We start from the raw sequence: 19,809 nt of genomic DNA, 5'->3' as shown, positions 1-19,809 counted from the left end.
TATGAGTGCATTTAGCTAAATATATTACGGACGTACAGAGGTAATCTCTAATAGCAATACAGAAATGAAAAGTCGCAATTGTAATAAAATACAAGCAGGTTGTTTTAGGGTTGAAATGCCTTTCTCGATGGTACGTGAGCTTCCTACATAGTTGGGATAATTATTATAAATTACGGCCGTAATTCACTATACCTTCATAGTTTGGAAGAAATGATTTGCAAGAGCAGCTTGGAACGCCATAATCCTACAGTTCGTCGATAATCAAGGACCATAAAAAATCCGCAGATACATATTTCTCCGCTTTCCTATTCGATTCCTCATTGTTCCCAACGTTCTTGTCCCCAATGTCTCTTAAACTTTACTTAAATTTTTTGTCTTTCGATTATTCTCCAGGTATTTCATGCCCTCTAATATCATCTCTGAAGGTCCCTCCATAACACCATGCTTTTTCCTTGAACAAAGAGCTTTGCGTTCCATTTCTAGCATATCATTTGTTACGGATAGCGAACAGGATTGCTCGAATTTCTTTTATCAATGAAAGGACGAGGAAAACAAACACAATCGTAGCTAAGATAGCACACAAAAATCCACGCTGTAATGCTATTCACTTTACGAACGCGTTGGCTACTATTTTTTTACCAGAATATTCACTCTTCTTCACGTTTCATGAGCAGTGAAGAATGTAACTTTTAAAGCTGAAGGAAATTGCCTAGCAATAATTTCATCGGTATGAAATATGAAAGTCTTATCGAATTCAGCCTTTTTCATAGCAAGCTAAGGGAATATCTTATCACGCACGAGAATTTTGAGGACTTACGAAGCGAGCAAATAGCCAATTACTTTACAAGTAGCTCGTTTCTCGAACGGAGCGTAAGGAGCTAATGAATTCACTGATAATACGGTTCTTAAACCCCCCTATGTTCTACAAAACCCATGTCTGAGTCTATGTAATTTTTAAAGCCTTTTCCTCGGCCAAAGGTATGATGATGATCTATAAATTGCCACTAGGGAGAGAATATTGAACCCATTCTGTAGCGAGCTGTCCAATGAGTGCATAGCTTCAGTAGAGCGAAAGTTTCCTGGAAATTCACCTAATGGTATTGAACTTCACACGCTTTTCCAAATAAAGTCAACACTAACTGAGGAAAAATATATCATTAAAAACCTCAAAGAAGTGCCTAAGTAAAGTAGAGTGGACTATCACTGGCTGCATAGAGTGGAAATCAAAGAAGACTCTAAACACTTCAGTTATAATGATTAAAATAAATTGACCTAACAAGGTTTTCAGAGAGCATAAAACTTTTGAATTCAACTACTTATTATTCATGAGTTTCCTTGAGTAGTTTTGATTTAATACATGAATAAATTCTTGTAAATTACTAGAATAATGATGTTTATAATAATACACCCATTTTAACTCCATATAGTGAAAATATCTCAGGAAACACTTTTGCAATTATCAGTCCTCATTCGCAATCGTTTAAATCACAAGTCAATATTTATTGAAGATGGCTTCACTATAAATCCCTACCAAAAAGAATTCTGTTATGGGTTCATTTTTTCAAGATGGATTTTGGGATAAGACTATGGGGTTCACGGGAACGCTTCATGTTACATGAATACTTCCAAAAAGTTTTCTGGCAGCAGCCACGGGGACCTAGGCGCAGATCCTTCTTAAATAGTTTTTCCGAGAATTTATCATGTCCAGCCGGCAACCCTGAAGACTCCCAGGTTTAAGTATGTAAACAGATGCGATTCTGGTCGGAGTAGAGTCCCATTTCGGAGAGGTCTGTTGCCTTGGAACTTCACCGGAGAAGAACGGTGCAGGATTCAACAAGGGAAAGTAAGAGAATATTTCTTACGATTTGTTGATTTTTTTCAAAGATAATCAAGAAAATTTTTATCCGAATGAATGAGAATATTCCTCTTCTTATGACAGAAAATGTTTGAGGCTTTTCCCAAAGAGGAATTAAATTAATTATTTTCGATATGAAATAATATTAAAAATTCGTATGGTATACTCCTACACATTTTTTTTCTTATTACTGCTTGTCATATTTGCAATGATATGCCAACCGATATTAAAAATTGCATATCCGTTAAAACTTTTAAACTAAAAAATAATGACTTTTCACTGTTTCGTAATAGTAGTTGAATGTCTCGTAGTTGCTCTTATTTTATTTCAAATTCACGTTATGATTATTATGGTTCATTTTTTTGCTGTAGCATTTTGTTTTACTTGTTCCTTAAAGAATACATAAATGGTTTTTGTTTATGTATCAAGTCCGGCTTGGTGCATACCTCCATTTGCCGTTTTTTACACTCATGTATTTGCTATGTTTGCTTATGTCATGAAATGCAATAACATTATTCATACAAATTTCAAAAATTTCATTTAATCATGAATATAATCATCTACCTTGTATTTAATGTGCTAGCAAAATGAAATTTCTTCATGTAATTTATTACTATTTTTGTTCTTACGGATTTTTTTCTGAACAACATATACTTTTCTATCAATCTATTGACCTACGTTTTTAAGCTCCAAAGGACGTCAAACCTGCATACTTTCACTTATTGCGTAAGATAATCAAATAGATAATGGGATCATTTTACATCCCGACTAAAACATAATGATATCACCTTCCTTTCCAGTTTTATCTATTTCTTGAGGGCGCATTAAACATTCGAAGGTGATGGTGGCAAAGAAATATAAGTCACTAGGATCGTCATTAGTATATATGCATCAACTATAAATGTCGCGATATTATTTTCATTCATTTACACACAGCTGCTAAATATTTTAGCTATGCTAACTGTTTTAAACAAAGACGTATTCAAAGCTCTATTAAAGTTAAATGAGTTCACACTTTCCAGTATCCCAATCACGAAACATAGAGTCGATAACGGTGACGGTCACTGAGGAAAGGTATACAATGAAGGAGATCATATTTTCCTATACGTATTACAAAAAATGATTCGCAGCACTCGTTGAATTTCACTAGGGTAGAGTAGAGAATAAACATGGTTAAATGTAGCTTAAATTGGCTCCTTTGAAGGAACCCTTACCCCTTAGAAAGTACCGTTATGACGACTAAAATAGTCGAAGCAAGCAGTAATTTACAAGTCGAATCCACATATCATCCAACCAGCCTTGATGCCACTGAATCGTAAATTCAATCAATTTATTTTGTCGGTATAATTTTATATTTTATGTTCAGTTCCGAGATCCATGAATATTCATGGATTATTAATCGGTATGATATTCAACAATGCAAAATTTTTCTCACACAAGTGATACATTTGGCAAAATGAAGATATTGCTATTGGTCCAATGGTTATCTGCGACTATTACCAATGCTTAGATGATCTAAGTATAACTATAGAGCTTAATAAAACGCAAAATGACCAGTATATCGCGTAGTTCAGCGCCGATTGAAGATACTTCTCTACCATACGACCATTGGGAGGTTAGAACTCTCAAGGAAACGCAATATGAACATATGCTGCATGGGTGAAGTGGAATTACGTCTACTTTAGGCGTATTGAACTGAAGGTAAGGAAATTATGACAGAGAACATTTACAAGAATAAATAAGGAGAAAAAATGAAGTGAGGCATTTAATGTAGTTTGAAGAGTACCCTGTAAAGACCCTGTAAAGAAGAGTACCCAAATTACAGGAAAACCAATCATTAGGAGAAACATCTTTGAAAATAAAATGACATGGAAGTGCATAATTACATGGTCATACCAATATGAAAGGAATGAGAGCTTCTTAATATGGCTATGCAAGGAGAAGGCTTCTTGACATATGCAGAACGCTTTAACCGTCAGATAGTGGGTTAGTTCCGTAAGGAGCAAAGAATTGCGTAAAAAGGCTACCCTTGAAGTAACGATAAAATCCCAAAATCTTGAACTTTGGTGATCATCAAACAAATTATTGAAGATGCAAGCATTTAGCTCACGAAAGGCAAATTTTCGACTATCTTACAATTCTTGGTCACAAGACTCTCACTTTAGTTTATCATTTTGCAGGAAATCGCAGAATAGTTTTGAATCAAATGATTCAGTCTGAGATACGTGATTTATAGAAACTAGTTGAAAATCCAGCATCAAACATTCGAATTGGGTGAAATCAATTTCAATGAATGCTCGAAGAAGTATTTAAATTCAACTACTTTGCTACTGGCCTGCGATTCTCTTGATATCTTGGGACCAAACAGTAACTACAGATGCGATAGATGTGTGAGTTACAATGCCTTAGAGATCGATATGAGAATCCTGTTTTGTTCAACAACAAGAAAAGCTCATGATAAAAATTTTGCCACAATCAAAACACCCCCAACGCACACCTAATTCTTTTATATCAATACGGTGGTACACTCTTCCAAGTTAAAGACTGGTGACCTCACGATCACGCCACACGCTCATTACATCGACTTAAGGACTAGCACGTAGGTCTTAATGCTGAAGAAAGGAATGTTCGTGTGGAGAGAGTGCTATCGTATCTAAATAATGAATGAGAGAACAAAGTGAGGCAAGATTGAAGTCGGAACAGGGTCTAGTTTGGTGGGAAGCATGATGGCTGCATAGAGGTGGCCAATGAGGTGTGCTCTGTAAGTCAAGGAGATATGGCTTAAACGTAAGGAAAGGTCATCGCGAGACGGTGTACCAGATAGACATAGTGGACAGAGGTCAGCGTGCTATCGCAACGTTGCGAAGGGTTGTAACTAAGGCAGTGGAGGAAATACGAATCGAGACACTAATTGAGATAATACGATGAGGGTATAAGTGAAATTGCCATAATTCAGTGAGTAACAATGGGAAGAGTAAAGAAAAATATGGAGTGTGTTAGCATATGGAGTACAAGACAGCATTTTTTCCATTTTATTCCAACTGTGTGGTATTCATAGCGGAAATTTGAACTCATCTACTGTCACTCTCAAATGGACGAGTAAAAGATACAGGGCGTTACACTAAAAAAAACTTAAAATCTAAAAGTAGCTAATTTGGATATTACAGTCTTAATGAGCTTATGAACTACCTACCAAGAAAAACTGGGTGCATGACGAACGTAAGTATCATTTTGCACCAGCAGTGGTTAAAGAAACACTAGAAAATAGTGAACACCCTAAAATACGTGCAGAGGATGAAGATGGCATTTTTTTCGAGTTCCTTTCAACATTTTTTGTCACATCAAACAGCCCCTGCTATATCTGTGCATTAAAACAAAGCAACGCGTGCGGGCACACGGAATAGCAGCTTCTAAGCCCCACGATTATTCATATGAAACACTCAATGCACTCCAACCTAGTCTACTTTAGAGAAGGGAAAGTGCAGGAGTGGAAAGCAAGGATGGAGGATAAGACCCAAATGACTGGGATTAGGACCAGGACTTTGGAGACACCGAAGCATATAACTACGAGTGAGATGACTTTGGCATTCTTTTACGCTTTTACTCAGCCCGCGTTTAAAACGCTCGTAAACGAGGAAGCAAGGAGTTCCACACTTTAAAACGGAACGTAAACCAGGCTCGGCACACCTGCGGCCCTCCCCCGGAGAACATCTGACTAACATTCTCTCCCAACACGCCAACCCCTCCAGAAATCTACTGCTCCTGAAACAAGGAGTCAGATTTTGACAACGAAAATAGGACGAGACGCACGTGAAAGCCAGTTAAAGAGCTCAAGACGCGGAATAAACCTTTGAACGTTGCGGGCAAGGGGACAGCATAGAGAAGGCCCAATTCCATTCCATAAAAGGCTGATTTCTGTTGCCTCTTAAGGTCGCATTTGAATCGGCTTTCAAAAATGTTCGCAGCGCGGTGATGACTGCAATGCGATCCATTTTTTCCAATATTTTACACTATTATCTATGTAATTGCGAGGAATAGCATTGGAAAATCGTGAACTTTATAGATCACATTATCATAATGTATAAAAATATCGGTTAATAGCCTTAATTATAAATTATTTCCCCGCGAAACTCGGATCAATTTGTCCGTCAGCGACGCGAGTGGCGACTTTTGTAAACCCATTTAAATGCGAGGTGGGTGATAACACATTTAGAGACAGACTTGAGGTTCGTCTTTCGTAATATTTGTGCGTCCAACATTCCGGGAAAGAGGGAATAAACAACGCTCCCGCAAAGCGCGCGGCAAAGTCTAGAAATCAGGAGAACCGGGGACCGATTCCGGGAAAAAGCTTAAAGACGTCTGCTCACCCAGCTTCGGTGTAACGTTTTAAAATCGGGGGAGGTGGGGCTAAAGTTTTGACGACGGAGAAGGAAGGGACGGTAGGGGAAGGAGACGTCGGGAGGAACGATATTGGGTGACGGGGAGTGGAAAAAGGGGTGTATGGCAGGAGGGGAGGTTGTAAGAGAAGGGTAGGCTGGTTGACGGTGGTAGAGAGGCGCTGTTTATCCGGGTGCTAGAGGGTTAGCTGGAGACACGGAGGGGAAGGTATATGGTTGGCAGAGAATTGGTGGAGTGTCTCAAGGGAGAAGGGGGGGGGGGGTTTGTGCTTCACGAAGAGGGAGCACTTTTATAAGGAGGGGGTGGTGGAGGGGCGTTGGTTCGTGACGCCAGGGGAAGGAAGTCCTTGTGTGTAGGAGGAGGAGTTAACGCCCAAGACGGGAGGGAGTTAGGCGGGGGGAATGGGATCTCTAGGGCTAGGAGGGAGAGGGGGAAGCCGACTCTGGAGCAGGGATATGGTTTGTCGTGGCTGTTGTACCAGGGAAAGGGGTGGATGATGGTGTTTCGGAAATGTTTGTTGTGCCACGGCTCCCTGAGATTTCGAAGCGCGTAGAGGAGGAGCGGCTGCTTCAGAGGGTGCGGGAACGTGAGCTCCTTCCAGGAAAGCGGCGCCACTAAGAGCGGATATGATTAAATGTGTCCCTTTCGGACGCGGTATGGAAGGATCAAGATGCCTCATCGGATGGGCTTCCGGGGGAAGGGGACACAGAAGCGCCACGGAGATTATCTCCTCTGGCTCCATACTTTATTTCCTTACCCTGGCGACCCTTTATGTGTGCACAACAGTCTTTTCGTAATGGTATCCTTTTTCGACAGGAGGACGTAAGGAAGGAAGACTTATGTCCCCCGTTGAGTGGTGTTCCTGATAGCTAGAAAAGATGAATTTCCTCGGGAAGGGGAGATCAAATTCTTTGCTCCATACCCCTCTTATCTATGCATGCCTTAAGAAATGCGTGCGTGCAAACGGGAAGTCGCATTGTGGGTAGGGACTTAATGTGGCGAGGAGGGGGTGGGGACTTCCTGGGGAAGGAAGTATTGCGTAATTTGTCCCAACGCGTGTCCGTCTTCCATTCTGGAGGCCACAGTCAAGTAGGGCGCTGACAGGGAGAGATTTTTTAGAGTAGTCCATGCACCCGTCAGGGTAAAAATTTGGGGAGTAGTTCCCGCCACGGATATTATAAAGAAGGGTCCTCAAGTCGGCCCCTAAATGTGTTGTCACCCACCGCGCATTTAAACGGGTTTAAAAAAAATCACCACTCGCGTCGCTGACGGACAAATTGATCCAAGTTTCACGGCGAAACACGGTATAATTAGTGGTTTTAACCGAAATCTACATCCACTTTGATGTTTTTTATCAAATTCGTGGCACCTTAATGATATTCCTCCCAATTACAAGCATTTTTCTGCAAAATATTGAAAAAGGTGGATCGAATTGCACTCATTACAGAGCCGCGGACATTTTTGAAAACCGGTTAAAATTAGACTGAAATGACAACAATAATCAACCTCCTGTGGGATGGAATTGGGCCTCCTCTATGCAGTCCCCATAGTTCCTTCAAAGTAATCCGCATCATCCACCAAGATATTCGATGGCTAGGTAACCCGAGCGAAGACTTCGTTCTTTCACGGAGTCCGAGAATAATAAGTTAAGGAAACGGTTTATTTGGTTTTTCAATACAGTTGAAGGGGTATCATAAAGTACTTTATTTATACTAGTTTTCTTGCTAAAATATAAAAAACATATGAAAGCAATTCAGGCAAGAAGTTTTGATACCAGTTGCAACAATCATGACGTCTGTCATTGAATAATGGTAGACAATTTACAAAACTTCTTTAAAGACAATATTAGAAGTAACAATATTGTCGTATCTTCACACTTCTTAGATTTTATTTTTAAAATATTTTTGCCTGTTAATGTTACGTTTCTTTGGTTTATTTATTGATTTAACGGGTTTATAAACCTTATTTGAATTTCAGAACAATAAAATGTCTGCGGTCGATATACCTCGATCGAGTAATCCATATGAGAAAATCGAAACTTTTAAGTAAAATGATTTGGTAAACAATGAAATTTGAGATTGAGATTTTTTTTTCGTCGGAAGCCGATGATCCACCGCTTAAAATGATGTCTTATTTATCAATGTTGGTGAAGTATCAACGGAGCATATACGGAATGATAGAAAAAGATCTTTATGTAATAATGTATTTGATACTCAGTGCGAATGCATATTCAGGGTGGAGGAAATTTTTATTTCGAGAAATTTTAACCCTAGCAAGCTGATGCCCGTAGAGAACAAAATTAGTGACGATAATTTGGTCAAAAACGCACCAATCTTTGAACTACAGAAACTTAGAGCCAAGCCCTCCGATTGGCCGCGAGTTGGCCAATGGCAAACAATGGCCGAATGCTCTGGACAAAGGCAAATGAGGGTAAACCATTCGAAGTCAAATTTGGCCTGAGCATGTGAAAACATGGAAAACTCACGGCCCATGGCAAACATGCCCAAACATGGCAAAATCGGAGCGCTTGGGCCACATTTTCTGTGATTAAAAATGGTGCGTTTTCTACCTAAACATCATTCTTAATTTTGGTTCCTACTGGCATCAGCAATCCAGGTTTAAAATTTTGTGGCATAAACTTCTCTCCACCTTAAATATATGAAGGCTAATGTCATCGGCTGATTCCTCTCCACCTTTCTTCGTTTGCTGCAATTTGTCTTTTTCGCTCGAATCATTGGATGAATTGGATTGGTTTAAGTGGATATTCAATTTTGGGCTTTGTCTCTTTTTCTTCAAGTTCGGTATCCATTACTAAGCGAAGAATTCTATCAAGAACATGGTGCTGACAGGCAATGAATTGTGGCTTTTCTAGTTTCTTTTCAGCAAACAGTAAATAACTACCCCATTCTTTCTTCCATTATTCAGATTTGTGGTGTCCGCAACAATCATCTTTACACTTTACCATAAAGTTTTCCATTTGTTTCCATTCCAATTTCCATAATTATTTAAATAAAAATTGTTCTAATTGCAGCGTTTTCTTCATTTCTTCTTTTATTGTAACGGCTTCTTTAATTGTGGACCTATGAATACCCGATTGTGAAGGCGTATCCACATTAATCCCGTCTTGAAATAGCAGTTTACGAACTGATGATGCTTTGCTGGTTGATAAATCTAAAGATGTTACTAACGTGTGGTTGTGGATATGGATACATGTACATGGATAGATTCATTACTTGCTGCCTTTTCAGTAGTATACCCTACTTTTCCTTTAATCTCAATCTGTAGATGATACAACTTTCTGTCCTCACTGCACAGCCATTCGCCATTTTCTTTTGTCATGTCAAATACTTCACTCCATGAATGGTATTTTCCTCGCTTTACACATTCGTCAAAGGTTTTAGCACATGCTCTAGTTTTGATTGTACAACGCGATTGGATAAAGTTAGGAAATGGAATTTCCTTTGCCAAAAAATTGTAACTTCTTTCATAATCTCTTTCACTCCTTCCTTCCTATGGTGGGTTAGACAGCGACCAACAATTTGGATTTTCAGAGTTACTCTGCTGTTCTTTTCCAGTGACTGTTCTACTAGTGGAACTGTTCTTCTTTTCCTATGTGAATATTGAAATTGAGTAAGATTCTTTTCCCAGATCTTCTTGTTCCTTTCAATAGTAGCTGCACTTATCTTATGAGACATTATGATTACAAATTGCAGTTGGAGACTTGGAACAAATTAATAAAAAATTAAGAATAAGAATTAATAAGAAGAGCACAAACTTACTTTTTTAACACTTTTTGGACACTTCCATTAAGTAATATAAAGTTCAATAGTGTCATAGAAGACGTCAGAGAGTCTTACAAACATCCAGACTACTCTATAGAGTTCCATCATACAGACTGAGATCTTTAAGGAACGTTTGACAATACTCGAGAAAGAACAGGGATGTAGCTAACTTGTATGTGACTACTGAAATTTTAAGTAGCAATTTCTTGTTGGGGGAGACTTTTTTAAAAAATAGAACAAAATTAAAACGTTTAACATTCTTTTTGGGAAAAAGTACATCCTTTTCTGGCACTGGAAATCAAAATCTGTACAAAAAGTCATAACCCTAATGCACGCATTAAACCCACTTTTCGGAGAGCAAAATTAAACTTTCCGAAACTTAATTATCCACCGTATTTATAAAAATTTTCCCAATACAATTACAAGAAAGGTTCAGAAATGTGAGAATGGCATTGTTTCTCGAAGTTTATTTTACATTTTTGTCATGTTTGACAGCCCTTGCTATGCTTGTGCATTACAATAAAACAAAGCGTGGATTCCCAATGACACTTGACGAGAGAAATGGAAATATCTGTCCAACATTTTTATAAATACGCTTATTCTATGCCCAAATTGGAGACACACTTTTTGGAGAAAGGAATTAAATTACCCACTCCAAAACATGATTTTCCACCATATTTACCAAAATTTTCATCCAATACAAACACTTTCTGGCATGGGAGTTAGTATGGCATGAGAGATTATATTATTATTTATCACCATAGTATCATTATTACAAGACACGTTCAGAAAGGTGAAAACGGCATTGTCTTAGGAAGTCTTTAGTCTACTTTTTCGTTATATTTTACAGCCTTTGCCAATCGTGTGTATTAAAATAAAAACGCGTGATTTCTTTGGGACACCTAGCGAGAGAATTTAAAATATAATTACCAAAACATACTTCATGACCTTATTTATAACTCTATGCCCACATGAATAGCCTTGCAAAGATAAAAATATGAATCCCCAATCAAAGACTAAATGCTCCACATTTACGAGGAAGAATAATTCTCTCCAAAATTATTACCAATACGTTAATTCTACAATCAAATTAGAGACACTCATTGCGGGGAGAAGAATTAAATTCAATCGTGTCAGGCGAAACATGATGGAACTCCTTCATGATGAATCAAAAAAGGAAAGACAATGGCAGGTTCCACAATTTAATAAATACTGCGACCGGTTTCCAATACATGGTATCATCATCAGGCACTTTTGATAGAATTGTTTCCCAATTCTATCAAAATTCAGGAAATCCATATAATTCATGGGAAATATCAGGAAAAAATTCTATCAAAAGTGCCTGATGATGATACCATGTTTTCGAACCCGGTCGCAGTATTCAAGAATTAAATTACCCATTCCAAAACATGATGTTTCACCCTGTTTATACTAGTTTTCCACTAACACAAATACTTTCTGCGCTTGTATGGCATGAGAAATGATGTGCCGTGAGGAGAAGTGCTGTTTTGGAGGGTGGTCTGAAGGTGCGATATTGGAAATTGATCTGTCCAGTTTTTTAATGGGAAGGGGCCTTGGCGTGGGAAATGGAACTGGGTGGGGGTTGACGGGGGAGGTGGTGGGGGTTGGGGGGTTGTGTGTGTGGGAATAAGAGAGGAGGGGGGGAGGTGGTTGAGGGGGCGTGGCGTCGTGGCCCTGGGGCGTGGTCCCCACACGGGAGGCGGGGCGTGCTTTTGTGTGGGGGGAAGGGGGTCGCGTGCTTTATCCTCCCGCGTGACTGTCTGTCCGTGCCATGCGACGTGACTCCCGGGAGAGAGAGGAGTCTGGCCGCCGCGCCGTGTCACGCGGACGCCCCTTTGAATGGAGTCGCATCACGCATCCGGGAGGCCGTGGGTTATTCCTGCCGGGTCGTCGGGCCGCGGGCGTCCCCGCGTGAGGCAGCCGACGTCGCCGGCGATCCCTCACGCCGTCTCCGCCGAGAAGGAAGCCGAGAAGCCGTGCTCCCAGACGTCCGATTTGAAGAACCAGGACCGATGATCGTGTTCCGGCGCGGGACGGAAGGTTGTATGTAGGATAAGAGTCGTGCCACGCAATGTTTTTAGTGGAAACGAGGACTGATTGTTGATTTCCTACGGGTTGTCACTTTCATCTTAATTTTCCTTGATTTTTTCAGCCCTAGGGTTCAGATTCTAGGGTTCCATGTATTAATCTATTAAATGCAGTCTAAAAACAGCACAGGTCCAATTAAAATGGACTCACAATAACAAAGATGGACAGTAAGAATATGCTCGAAAATTTTTTTACACCAGCAAAAAAAAAAAAAAAGAAACTTTTATTCCTGTAAAGAGCAGATTATCTACAGGGAAAAATATACCTTATTTAAGCCTGTAAACAGCTGCGAAACGAAAGGTGAAATTCGAAGACAAAGGAAATAAAACCGACTGAAAAGTATGAGATTTAAACCAGGATTACGATAAAAGGATGGAAAGAAAGGGCTCACGAGACATTGAGACGGATGGGTACAGAATTGGCGCAAAAAAATAATCGCGAAAAGGGTCTTAAGTACTCGTCGAATTAGACAGCGCAATGACAACGGGTGAAATACACTCAGGTGTTGGAGAGCATACGCAGTAAGAGAGGCAAAGTAGTAAGGCTACGCCACCACCAACCCAACCCATCATACCCGTAGACTTTTATTTTTAATCCCCTCTTAAGACTCCCAAATCCGCGTCTTTTAATTGGTCGGCCGGAAGTTAGACCGCACGGGGAATTTGCATGCGAAAGGAAAGAACGACGGTAAAGTTTTCCTCCTCAATTTCTATTCTCTTAATTCTGGATCTTGTGACTCATTAATGGGTCACTTAAATTTTTATTGCCTTTACGCTGAAATTTTAAGTGGCCCGTCTCATTGTACTCTCGCATTAAGGTCAGAGAGCCGCCACAAGGTGGAAGTCGGCTACGTTCTTTTTTATTGACTTTATTTATTGCTCACGAATAATGATGTATTTATTTTGCCTTTATTCCCATGAGAATTTACGACCGCGGATGGGAACCTTTTTTTTGACAGGATTCTTCGGGAAGCGGAGAGAAAAAAAATGGCGTCCACCGAAGGAAGTGTAATAAAAGTATGGTTTCCACCGCGGAGAATGAATAGTTCGAGATCATCGGACGTGAATATCCAGGCCAATGAAGGAGTTACGGAGCCAATATATATTTGAATGGAAGGTAGTAAGTGCTATAAGAATTTAAAAAATATTGGTCACTCTCTGAAGTGATAAAAATGATGCTTACTTCATTTTCGAGAATACATCGCGTCTCAGAACATGCGCATTAAGGCCGTTTTACTCGGGGCCAGTGGCGCCGACTCCATAGGGCCTGAGGGGGCCCGAGCCCCCTCAAAAATTCATCATGGGTGTGAGAAAAAAATGTGTCAGGCTTGTCTATTTTTCCCAGTGTGTCCAGATATCGATATTCGAGTTATCAGGGTTCTAATGCTGATCATATGACTCTTCTGAAATGCTTAAAAATCTTAAAACTCATTACTTATAAAAATTTCCTGGGGCAAGATCACCGGTTTTAGGCCCCCCCAATCTTTTTTGTAAGTCGGTACCCCTGCTCGGGGCACGTAATTGCGCACGTTAGAACTGCATAAATTTCTCATAATAGCGGGTAAATGCACGCATTTTGCCATCTCACGTTCATGCATCCTCACATGCGTTCTTGCAATTCCCTTTACACCACGGATTTTGACGCGTTATCGCATAGAAGTCAGATTGTGCAATTACGAGCCCCGGGTTAAACGGCCTTTAGATCTGCTCACAAGACAACCCCGCGACGACGAACGGAACGGAAACGACCGCAAAAACTCATATTCATTCCCCGAAACTTCAACAATATGTAAAAAAAATTCGACAGTACTTGAGAATTATGATCGTGGTATCATTAATACCTTATACCATAATAATAAACGTCGAGATGGAATTAATAAGAGAATATAACCGAACGATATGATGATAAGCCATAACACCATTGTCATCGCCATTCCAGTTAAAATATGTTGGAGTATGGCATTATAAGTTATCAGTAATACCGCGTTTGCAATACAAAGCAGCTACTATACAGTTACAAAGACGCATTTATTATTTTATGCAAAGGAAATTGCACAAATGAAAGGATCCTTATTTGATCATATGATTATGTTCGGAGAATTTCAATTTTTGTATGATAATACCAGCAATTGCATGTAATTATTTACGGAAGAGAGTCTCGATACAGGTGCTTGTACCTTTAAGACTGCCTATAGCTCCAAATTATTTGTACTACAAGAATGTAATCAGCTATGGATTAAAAACGTGCATAATTAAAAATAATTGAGAGAATGGAAATGGCATGGTACAGCGTGAGTTATAACTACTGATGCATTAGAACACATTCCTCTTCCAGCTCCCGAAGAGTTCAGGAATATTTTTCCTGTAGCTTTATTCCCAAGGTTGGGCAGGTACTACGAACTAATGGAATCGAATTGCGCTTAAAAAATTCTCATCATTTAAAGAAAGAAATACAAATGCAATCGGTGCCTGATTTAGTGAAAACACTGCGCTTAAAATGTGAAACTACGATATTTCAAACACATTAATCGGCATTGAGTGCAAATAACGAACACCAATAAAAGAGATTCAGCACATGCCTAAAAGATTGCAATACTCCTTGTATTGATTAGTGAGCTAATATAAGAGATACAGCCAGTCTTTTGAGTAAGAAACACTATAATAACTCGGATTTTGCTCAGATATTTGAAATTGAGAAAGAAAATAGCATATCTGTTCATTTATTCATTGAATGATATACGTTCTCCGAGAGGTAAAATAGGATATTTCTCTGGTAATAAGAGACTTCGCGCTAGCATTTATGAACAATGAAGAAGGGGCAGCTACAGGGAATATAAGAACTAAGTGAATGGAAATATTTCCCTCCAACACCAGAGATCGTGTGAAAAAATACTTTAAGACCGTATGAAATAAAAACAGATGTACCATAACGCCGTAGTGGGGATCGGGTTGGTGTGGTGGCTAGAGTGTTGGCTTCCCACCCGGCGGGCTCGGGTTCAAATCCCGGCAGTGGCAGAGAATTTTCAGAGACTGCCCGATCCCTGCTTGAATGTTGTGTGGAGGACATTTCAAGCGCAACACTCCGTCCGTCGGATGGGACGTTAAGCTGTGGTTCCCTTGGCGTCTTTCTTTAAGAGCAGGCTAACGCCGACGCCGGGTCTCTCTCCACCCTTCCTTCCACACCCTTTCCTCATGGCGCAAATGACCTCAGCTATCGGTCCAATACCATACCATACCCATAACGCCGTAATTTGCGGTATTCCTTCTCGCGTCACTAGCAGTGGTGCGTAATGTTGGAATGGAATTTAGGATGATATTGAGGGAAATTCAATTGATTACTGCTATCGGGCTATGCTCACGGCAAGTATTTCACGTGAAGAGTTCTAAAGCCCGCAAAGTTCTAAAGCAATTGAGTCGAGGGGAATTTCTTGGCGCAACGCCGAGTGAACTGGAATATGTGTGCGTGTTATTTGACATTATATGCGATCTGATACGCCAATTTTCATTAACTAATCCTTGGAGCTTAGAATTAGAAAGATTTTAAATGCAATTCGTGATGAAAATGAAAGAAAATACATTGCTTACCTGCGTATAACAGATGTGGGTAAAATATTCATGAAAAAGGACGATAAGTAAATTGCAGGTGAGTTCAATCGCATCAGTCAGTGATTTATGTATTAAAACGCCCCTTTCATTTCAGCAGAATAACATATACCCTACTGGACTGCAATTACAGAAATAAATACTAGTTGGTATAATTTATAAGTATTATTATTAAAGTACTTCACAGAATACGTAATTCGGCATCCTCTAAATTAATCCCGAACGAAAATGTGAAGTACAACAAGTAAGTAACATAACAGAGAAAATTTCATAAGATTTTCTGTTAACGATAGATAGCCACAAATTACTAGCCAAAATTTTAATCTCACAATATTTTTCATTGGGAAGTCATCCTGAAGTGTTTTAAAAGGTTAAAATGAATTTGAATAAATAGGGTAAGTGTTGATGATTCAAGTTTCAACTCGTCACTTGTGACGCTAGATATAACGTGGTAACGTAGAAACCTGATCAGAAATAAGTAAAAAAAAAACAATTAGATCATGAACGCACATATAGAGCGCGTGAACGTTTTTCTCGTCTTATTTCTACAGAGCCTTCGAAAAAAATTCCTACGTTTTAAATGACAGACAATAAAATTTTAAACGCATTAAAGTCATTACAGGTGAGTGAGGATAGTTTCTCACGCTGGTGAAGAATTTTCCAACTAATTTAATGAAATATAACTTCGGTATTGATAAAAACAGCTGTAAAACATTGCGCTATTCTTCCTCTAATTCATTCAACATCAATTAAAAATTAATTTTCTCAGAACAATAAAATTCATGCCATTTCGCTTGGGAGAAACAAAGTGCCACCAGGATGTATGTAATTTTTGCATACCTCTAATGATACAATCTGCGAATATCAAGTCATTATGGCATGTGCGATGCCTCATTAGAGCAATACTCAAGTTCATAATTTTTAAACAGAATGGGTGATAACTTCATCAATTATGCATGAGCTATCGTTTGTTATTCCATATGATAATCATGCTATTCAACGTAATTTTAAAATTTAACGTAAGTTTACCATTTAAAAATTACTCTTAATACCATGAGAAATCAGGAAAAATAACGCAATTATTATCTTAAACATTTTTCTAAAAATAATAAAATATACGGCTGGAATGTTATCTATTCTCAATAAAAACAAGCAAATGGAATATTTTTCGCTGCATACAAAGATTAATAACGGCGAGCAAATTATAGCAAGGATTGTACTTGAGAAATTGAGTCAATCATGGAAAAATGCACTGAATTCCATACATTGCTATGTAGACTTAATTATTATATCGGTATTCACTCGCCTAAGGAAGAGATAAAATCACTAGATATTAGTCCAAAATTTCTGAACGACTTGAATCCAAAGTAAGGCCATTTTTTGCGAAATAAAATTTCTAAATACTTCTTTTACTTTAGGTGATATTATGATATTATGATTTTCCTGATTTTCAAACTCGCAGAAATACTGTCTTGAATAAATTTGCATTCAATTATAATCAGAATTTTACTTGACCTTTGTTTATATTAGGAACTGAAGTCGGTTTACTAATTAATTAACTTGGATTTTTTCTAACTGAATACAAATAGATTTAAATCCCGCTACAGGCTATTAGCAAAAAAATTAATAAGTATGCAAAATTAGATGTAATAGATTCCTATACAGGAAGTATCAAACTAAAATCCCAATAAAATTGAAACGAGAGTTTAGCAGACAAGGAAATTTGTGAAACTCTATTGATGTGACATACCATATGATAATTATTTTATTCAATCAAAGCATTTTGGCTGCCAATTGTATTATTGATAAATAGGCATCAGGGCATTCTTTAGAAGCGTCAGAAATATCTATGTTTAGGAGACTAAAATTTCTCTTATCAATTTGAATACCTCATATAAAGAGCACATTAAGATTATTTAACCGAGTAATTTGCTATGCTGTTACCAAACCTCACTCTTAAAATTAAACTTTAAAGTGATATAATAGTTTGACCAGCTACAATTTTTATTGCGTAACTGTTACGTCTAGCTTTGATACTTATGTAGAGAGTCTCAGAATTTTCAATTCAGCGTTTTAATCTTCAATCCTTATCTTTATCAAGGAATTCATCCGGAATTAATTACTACCCGCAAACCTATCGCAAACTGACTTAGCCACGGCTAACTGTCATCAAATCAAACCACTTACACTATCCTTTTTGGCTTATCTTCCTGGATCTAACCTCAAAAATTGTCCACGCCTTTCATACAGTTTACTCGGTGAGATCGTATCATCGTATCAAATAAACGATGATATTGCCTTACTTTCAATCCAATGACAGGGCGTGAGCATAACGTCGCCGTTCGACGCCATCGATAGAGCAATCACGTTCAGGTTCTTGGATGCCTTTCTATTCCTTAATTACATGCTGCATTAGTCAACTCCGTCAAAGGCATTTGAAAAATCCACAAATCAGGCAACAATGCCACGATTATATCCCATATTCCATAAAAATGATGAACTCTCATCACCACAATTGCATCGGTTATCCCAGGAAACAGTTTGTTCTCAATAATAGCCGTGTGTTCACAATTCTCAGAAAAACCTTTTCCGCGTGCGATATTAACCATATTTCATTTTAGCATTCGCTCTATACTCCTTCTTTATGGATATGAGATAACAACTTCGCTCAAAAAGTCGATCCTCCACATAGGAACTTACGATTTCTCTTGAGAATTTATTCTCGCATATTCACTAAAACACATCATTCGTACTGCTGGAATATTGCGAACTTCTAACACCATTTCTGCCTTCATTTTTTGTAGTTATGATGCCTCTTATAACTAGGTGTTTACCAAGGCTTCCCTTCCGTATCCTTCCGTTTTCAATGCTCGGCTTGCAGGAAAATGCTTTCGGTGGTAGAGTTCTTCAGCCTTTTCCTCAAATAATTCTGGTCCTCGCACCTCTACTTTTACCCAGCCTTCTCTTCCTCTGAGACACGGTTTACCTTTTTTAACTGGCGGACAAAGAATCTCATTTTTACATCCCTATTTATCTCTTCAAGTATGTCGCACTGCCCTCTCTGCGGTTTTCTTTTATCCCCATTGGTTTTTCGATGATTTTCAAAATATTTTTTTCGCTAAGGTGGCGGCGGGGTACAAATCTCGCCTCCCGAACTGAAAGTCGCGGGTTAGAGTCCCGCCTGGGTAGGTAACCCCTATCCAGGGCATGGATGACAATGATCGTCCATTGTTTTATATTGTAATCCCCCAATATGGTGGTTTCCTATTGTTTTTTTATTGCCTAAATCGAAAGATTATTACTCCTGGAGTACGAATTTCACGCTTTTAGATTTTTAAATGACGATATCTATTTTTCGCGAGTAAATGAAAAGTGAAAATTTTCAAGCGCGCGAAAACGCGACGCGTAAGTATGAATGCCGGGAAATTTCTCCGTGTGACGTATTTCTGGCTCCCGCTGCCGCCCTGTGAGGTGACCTTGATCCGAGGCTTAGCGCTGATACGACGCAGGCTGCTAGCGGGTAGCTGAGTACCCTGCTGGCTGGTAGCGCTTGGCTTAAATAAGGATTATTAATACCTTATCAAACGAAGGAAACTTTCCGAACTTAGGTATTTTTAATGTGTGATTATTAAGAGACGTTTCCCTGAGCTCTGTGCCTCATGCACGCATTGGTAATCTCAGGCTATGTATAACTCCTATCTACTCGTATAGAAACTAGGTCCCTGTGACGTCACGTGGAGTGGCATCGCATGGGCGCCAATCTGGCCGTTTTCAAATGAGGATAAAAATGGACCATTGCCATTCGTCTCAACCGGTATTTGTAAAACGAAATAATTTGTATATTATGAATATAGTAATTGTGGGTAACAAATCGCAATCAATGCCTTTCGTTTTCTTTGATGAAGGAAACTACCCTATTTAAAGGCCAAATAGTGAAGTTTTCCGGGGTGACAAATATGAATAATAAATCAACATTATCCTCACTGTTCAACGCAATCCTCCTATCAGCTAATCTTCTCACACTTTTCGTATTTCTTCTCTTTCATAGCCTTCTTTACTTTTT

The sequence above is a fragment of the Ischnura elegans genome, chromosome X (assembly GCF_921293095.1).
Source record: "Ischnura elegans chromosome X, ioIscEleg1.1, whole genome shotgun sequence".
In the NCBI taxonomy this organism is placed as follows: Eukaryota; Metazoa; Arthropoda; class Insecta; order Odonata; family Coenagrionidae; genus Ischnura; species Ischnura elegans.
The sequence above is the reverse complement of the archived record's forward strand: the minus strand, read 5'-3'. Positions refer to the sequence as shown.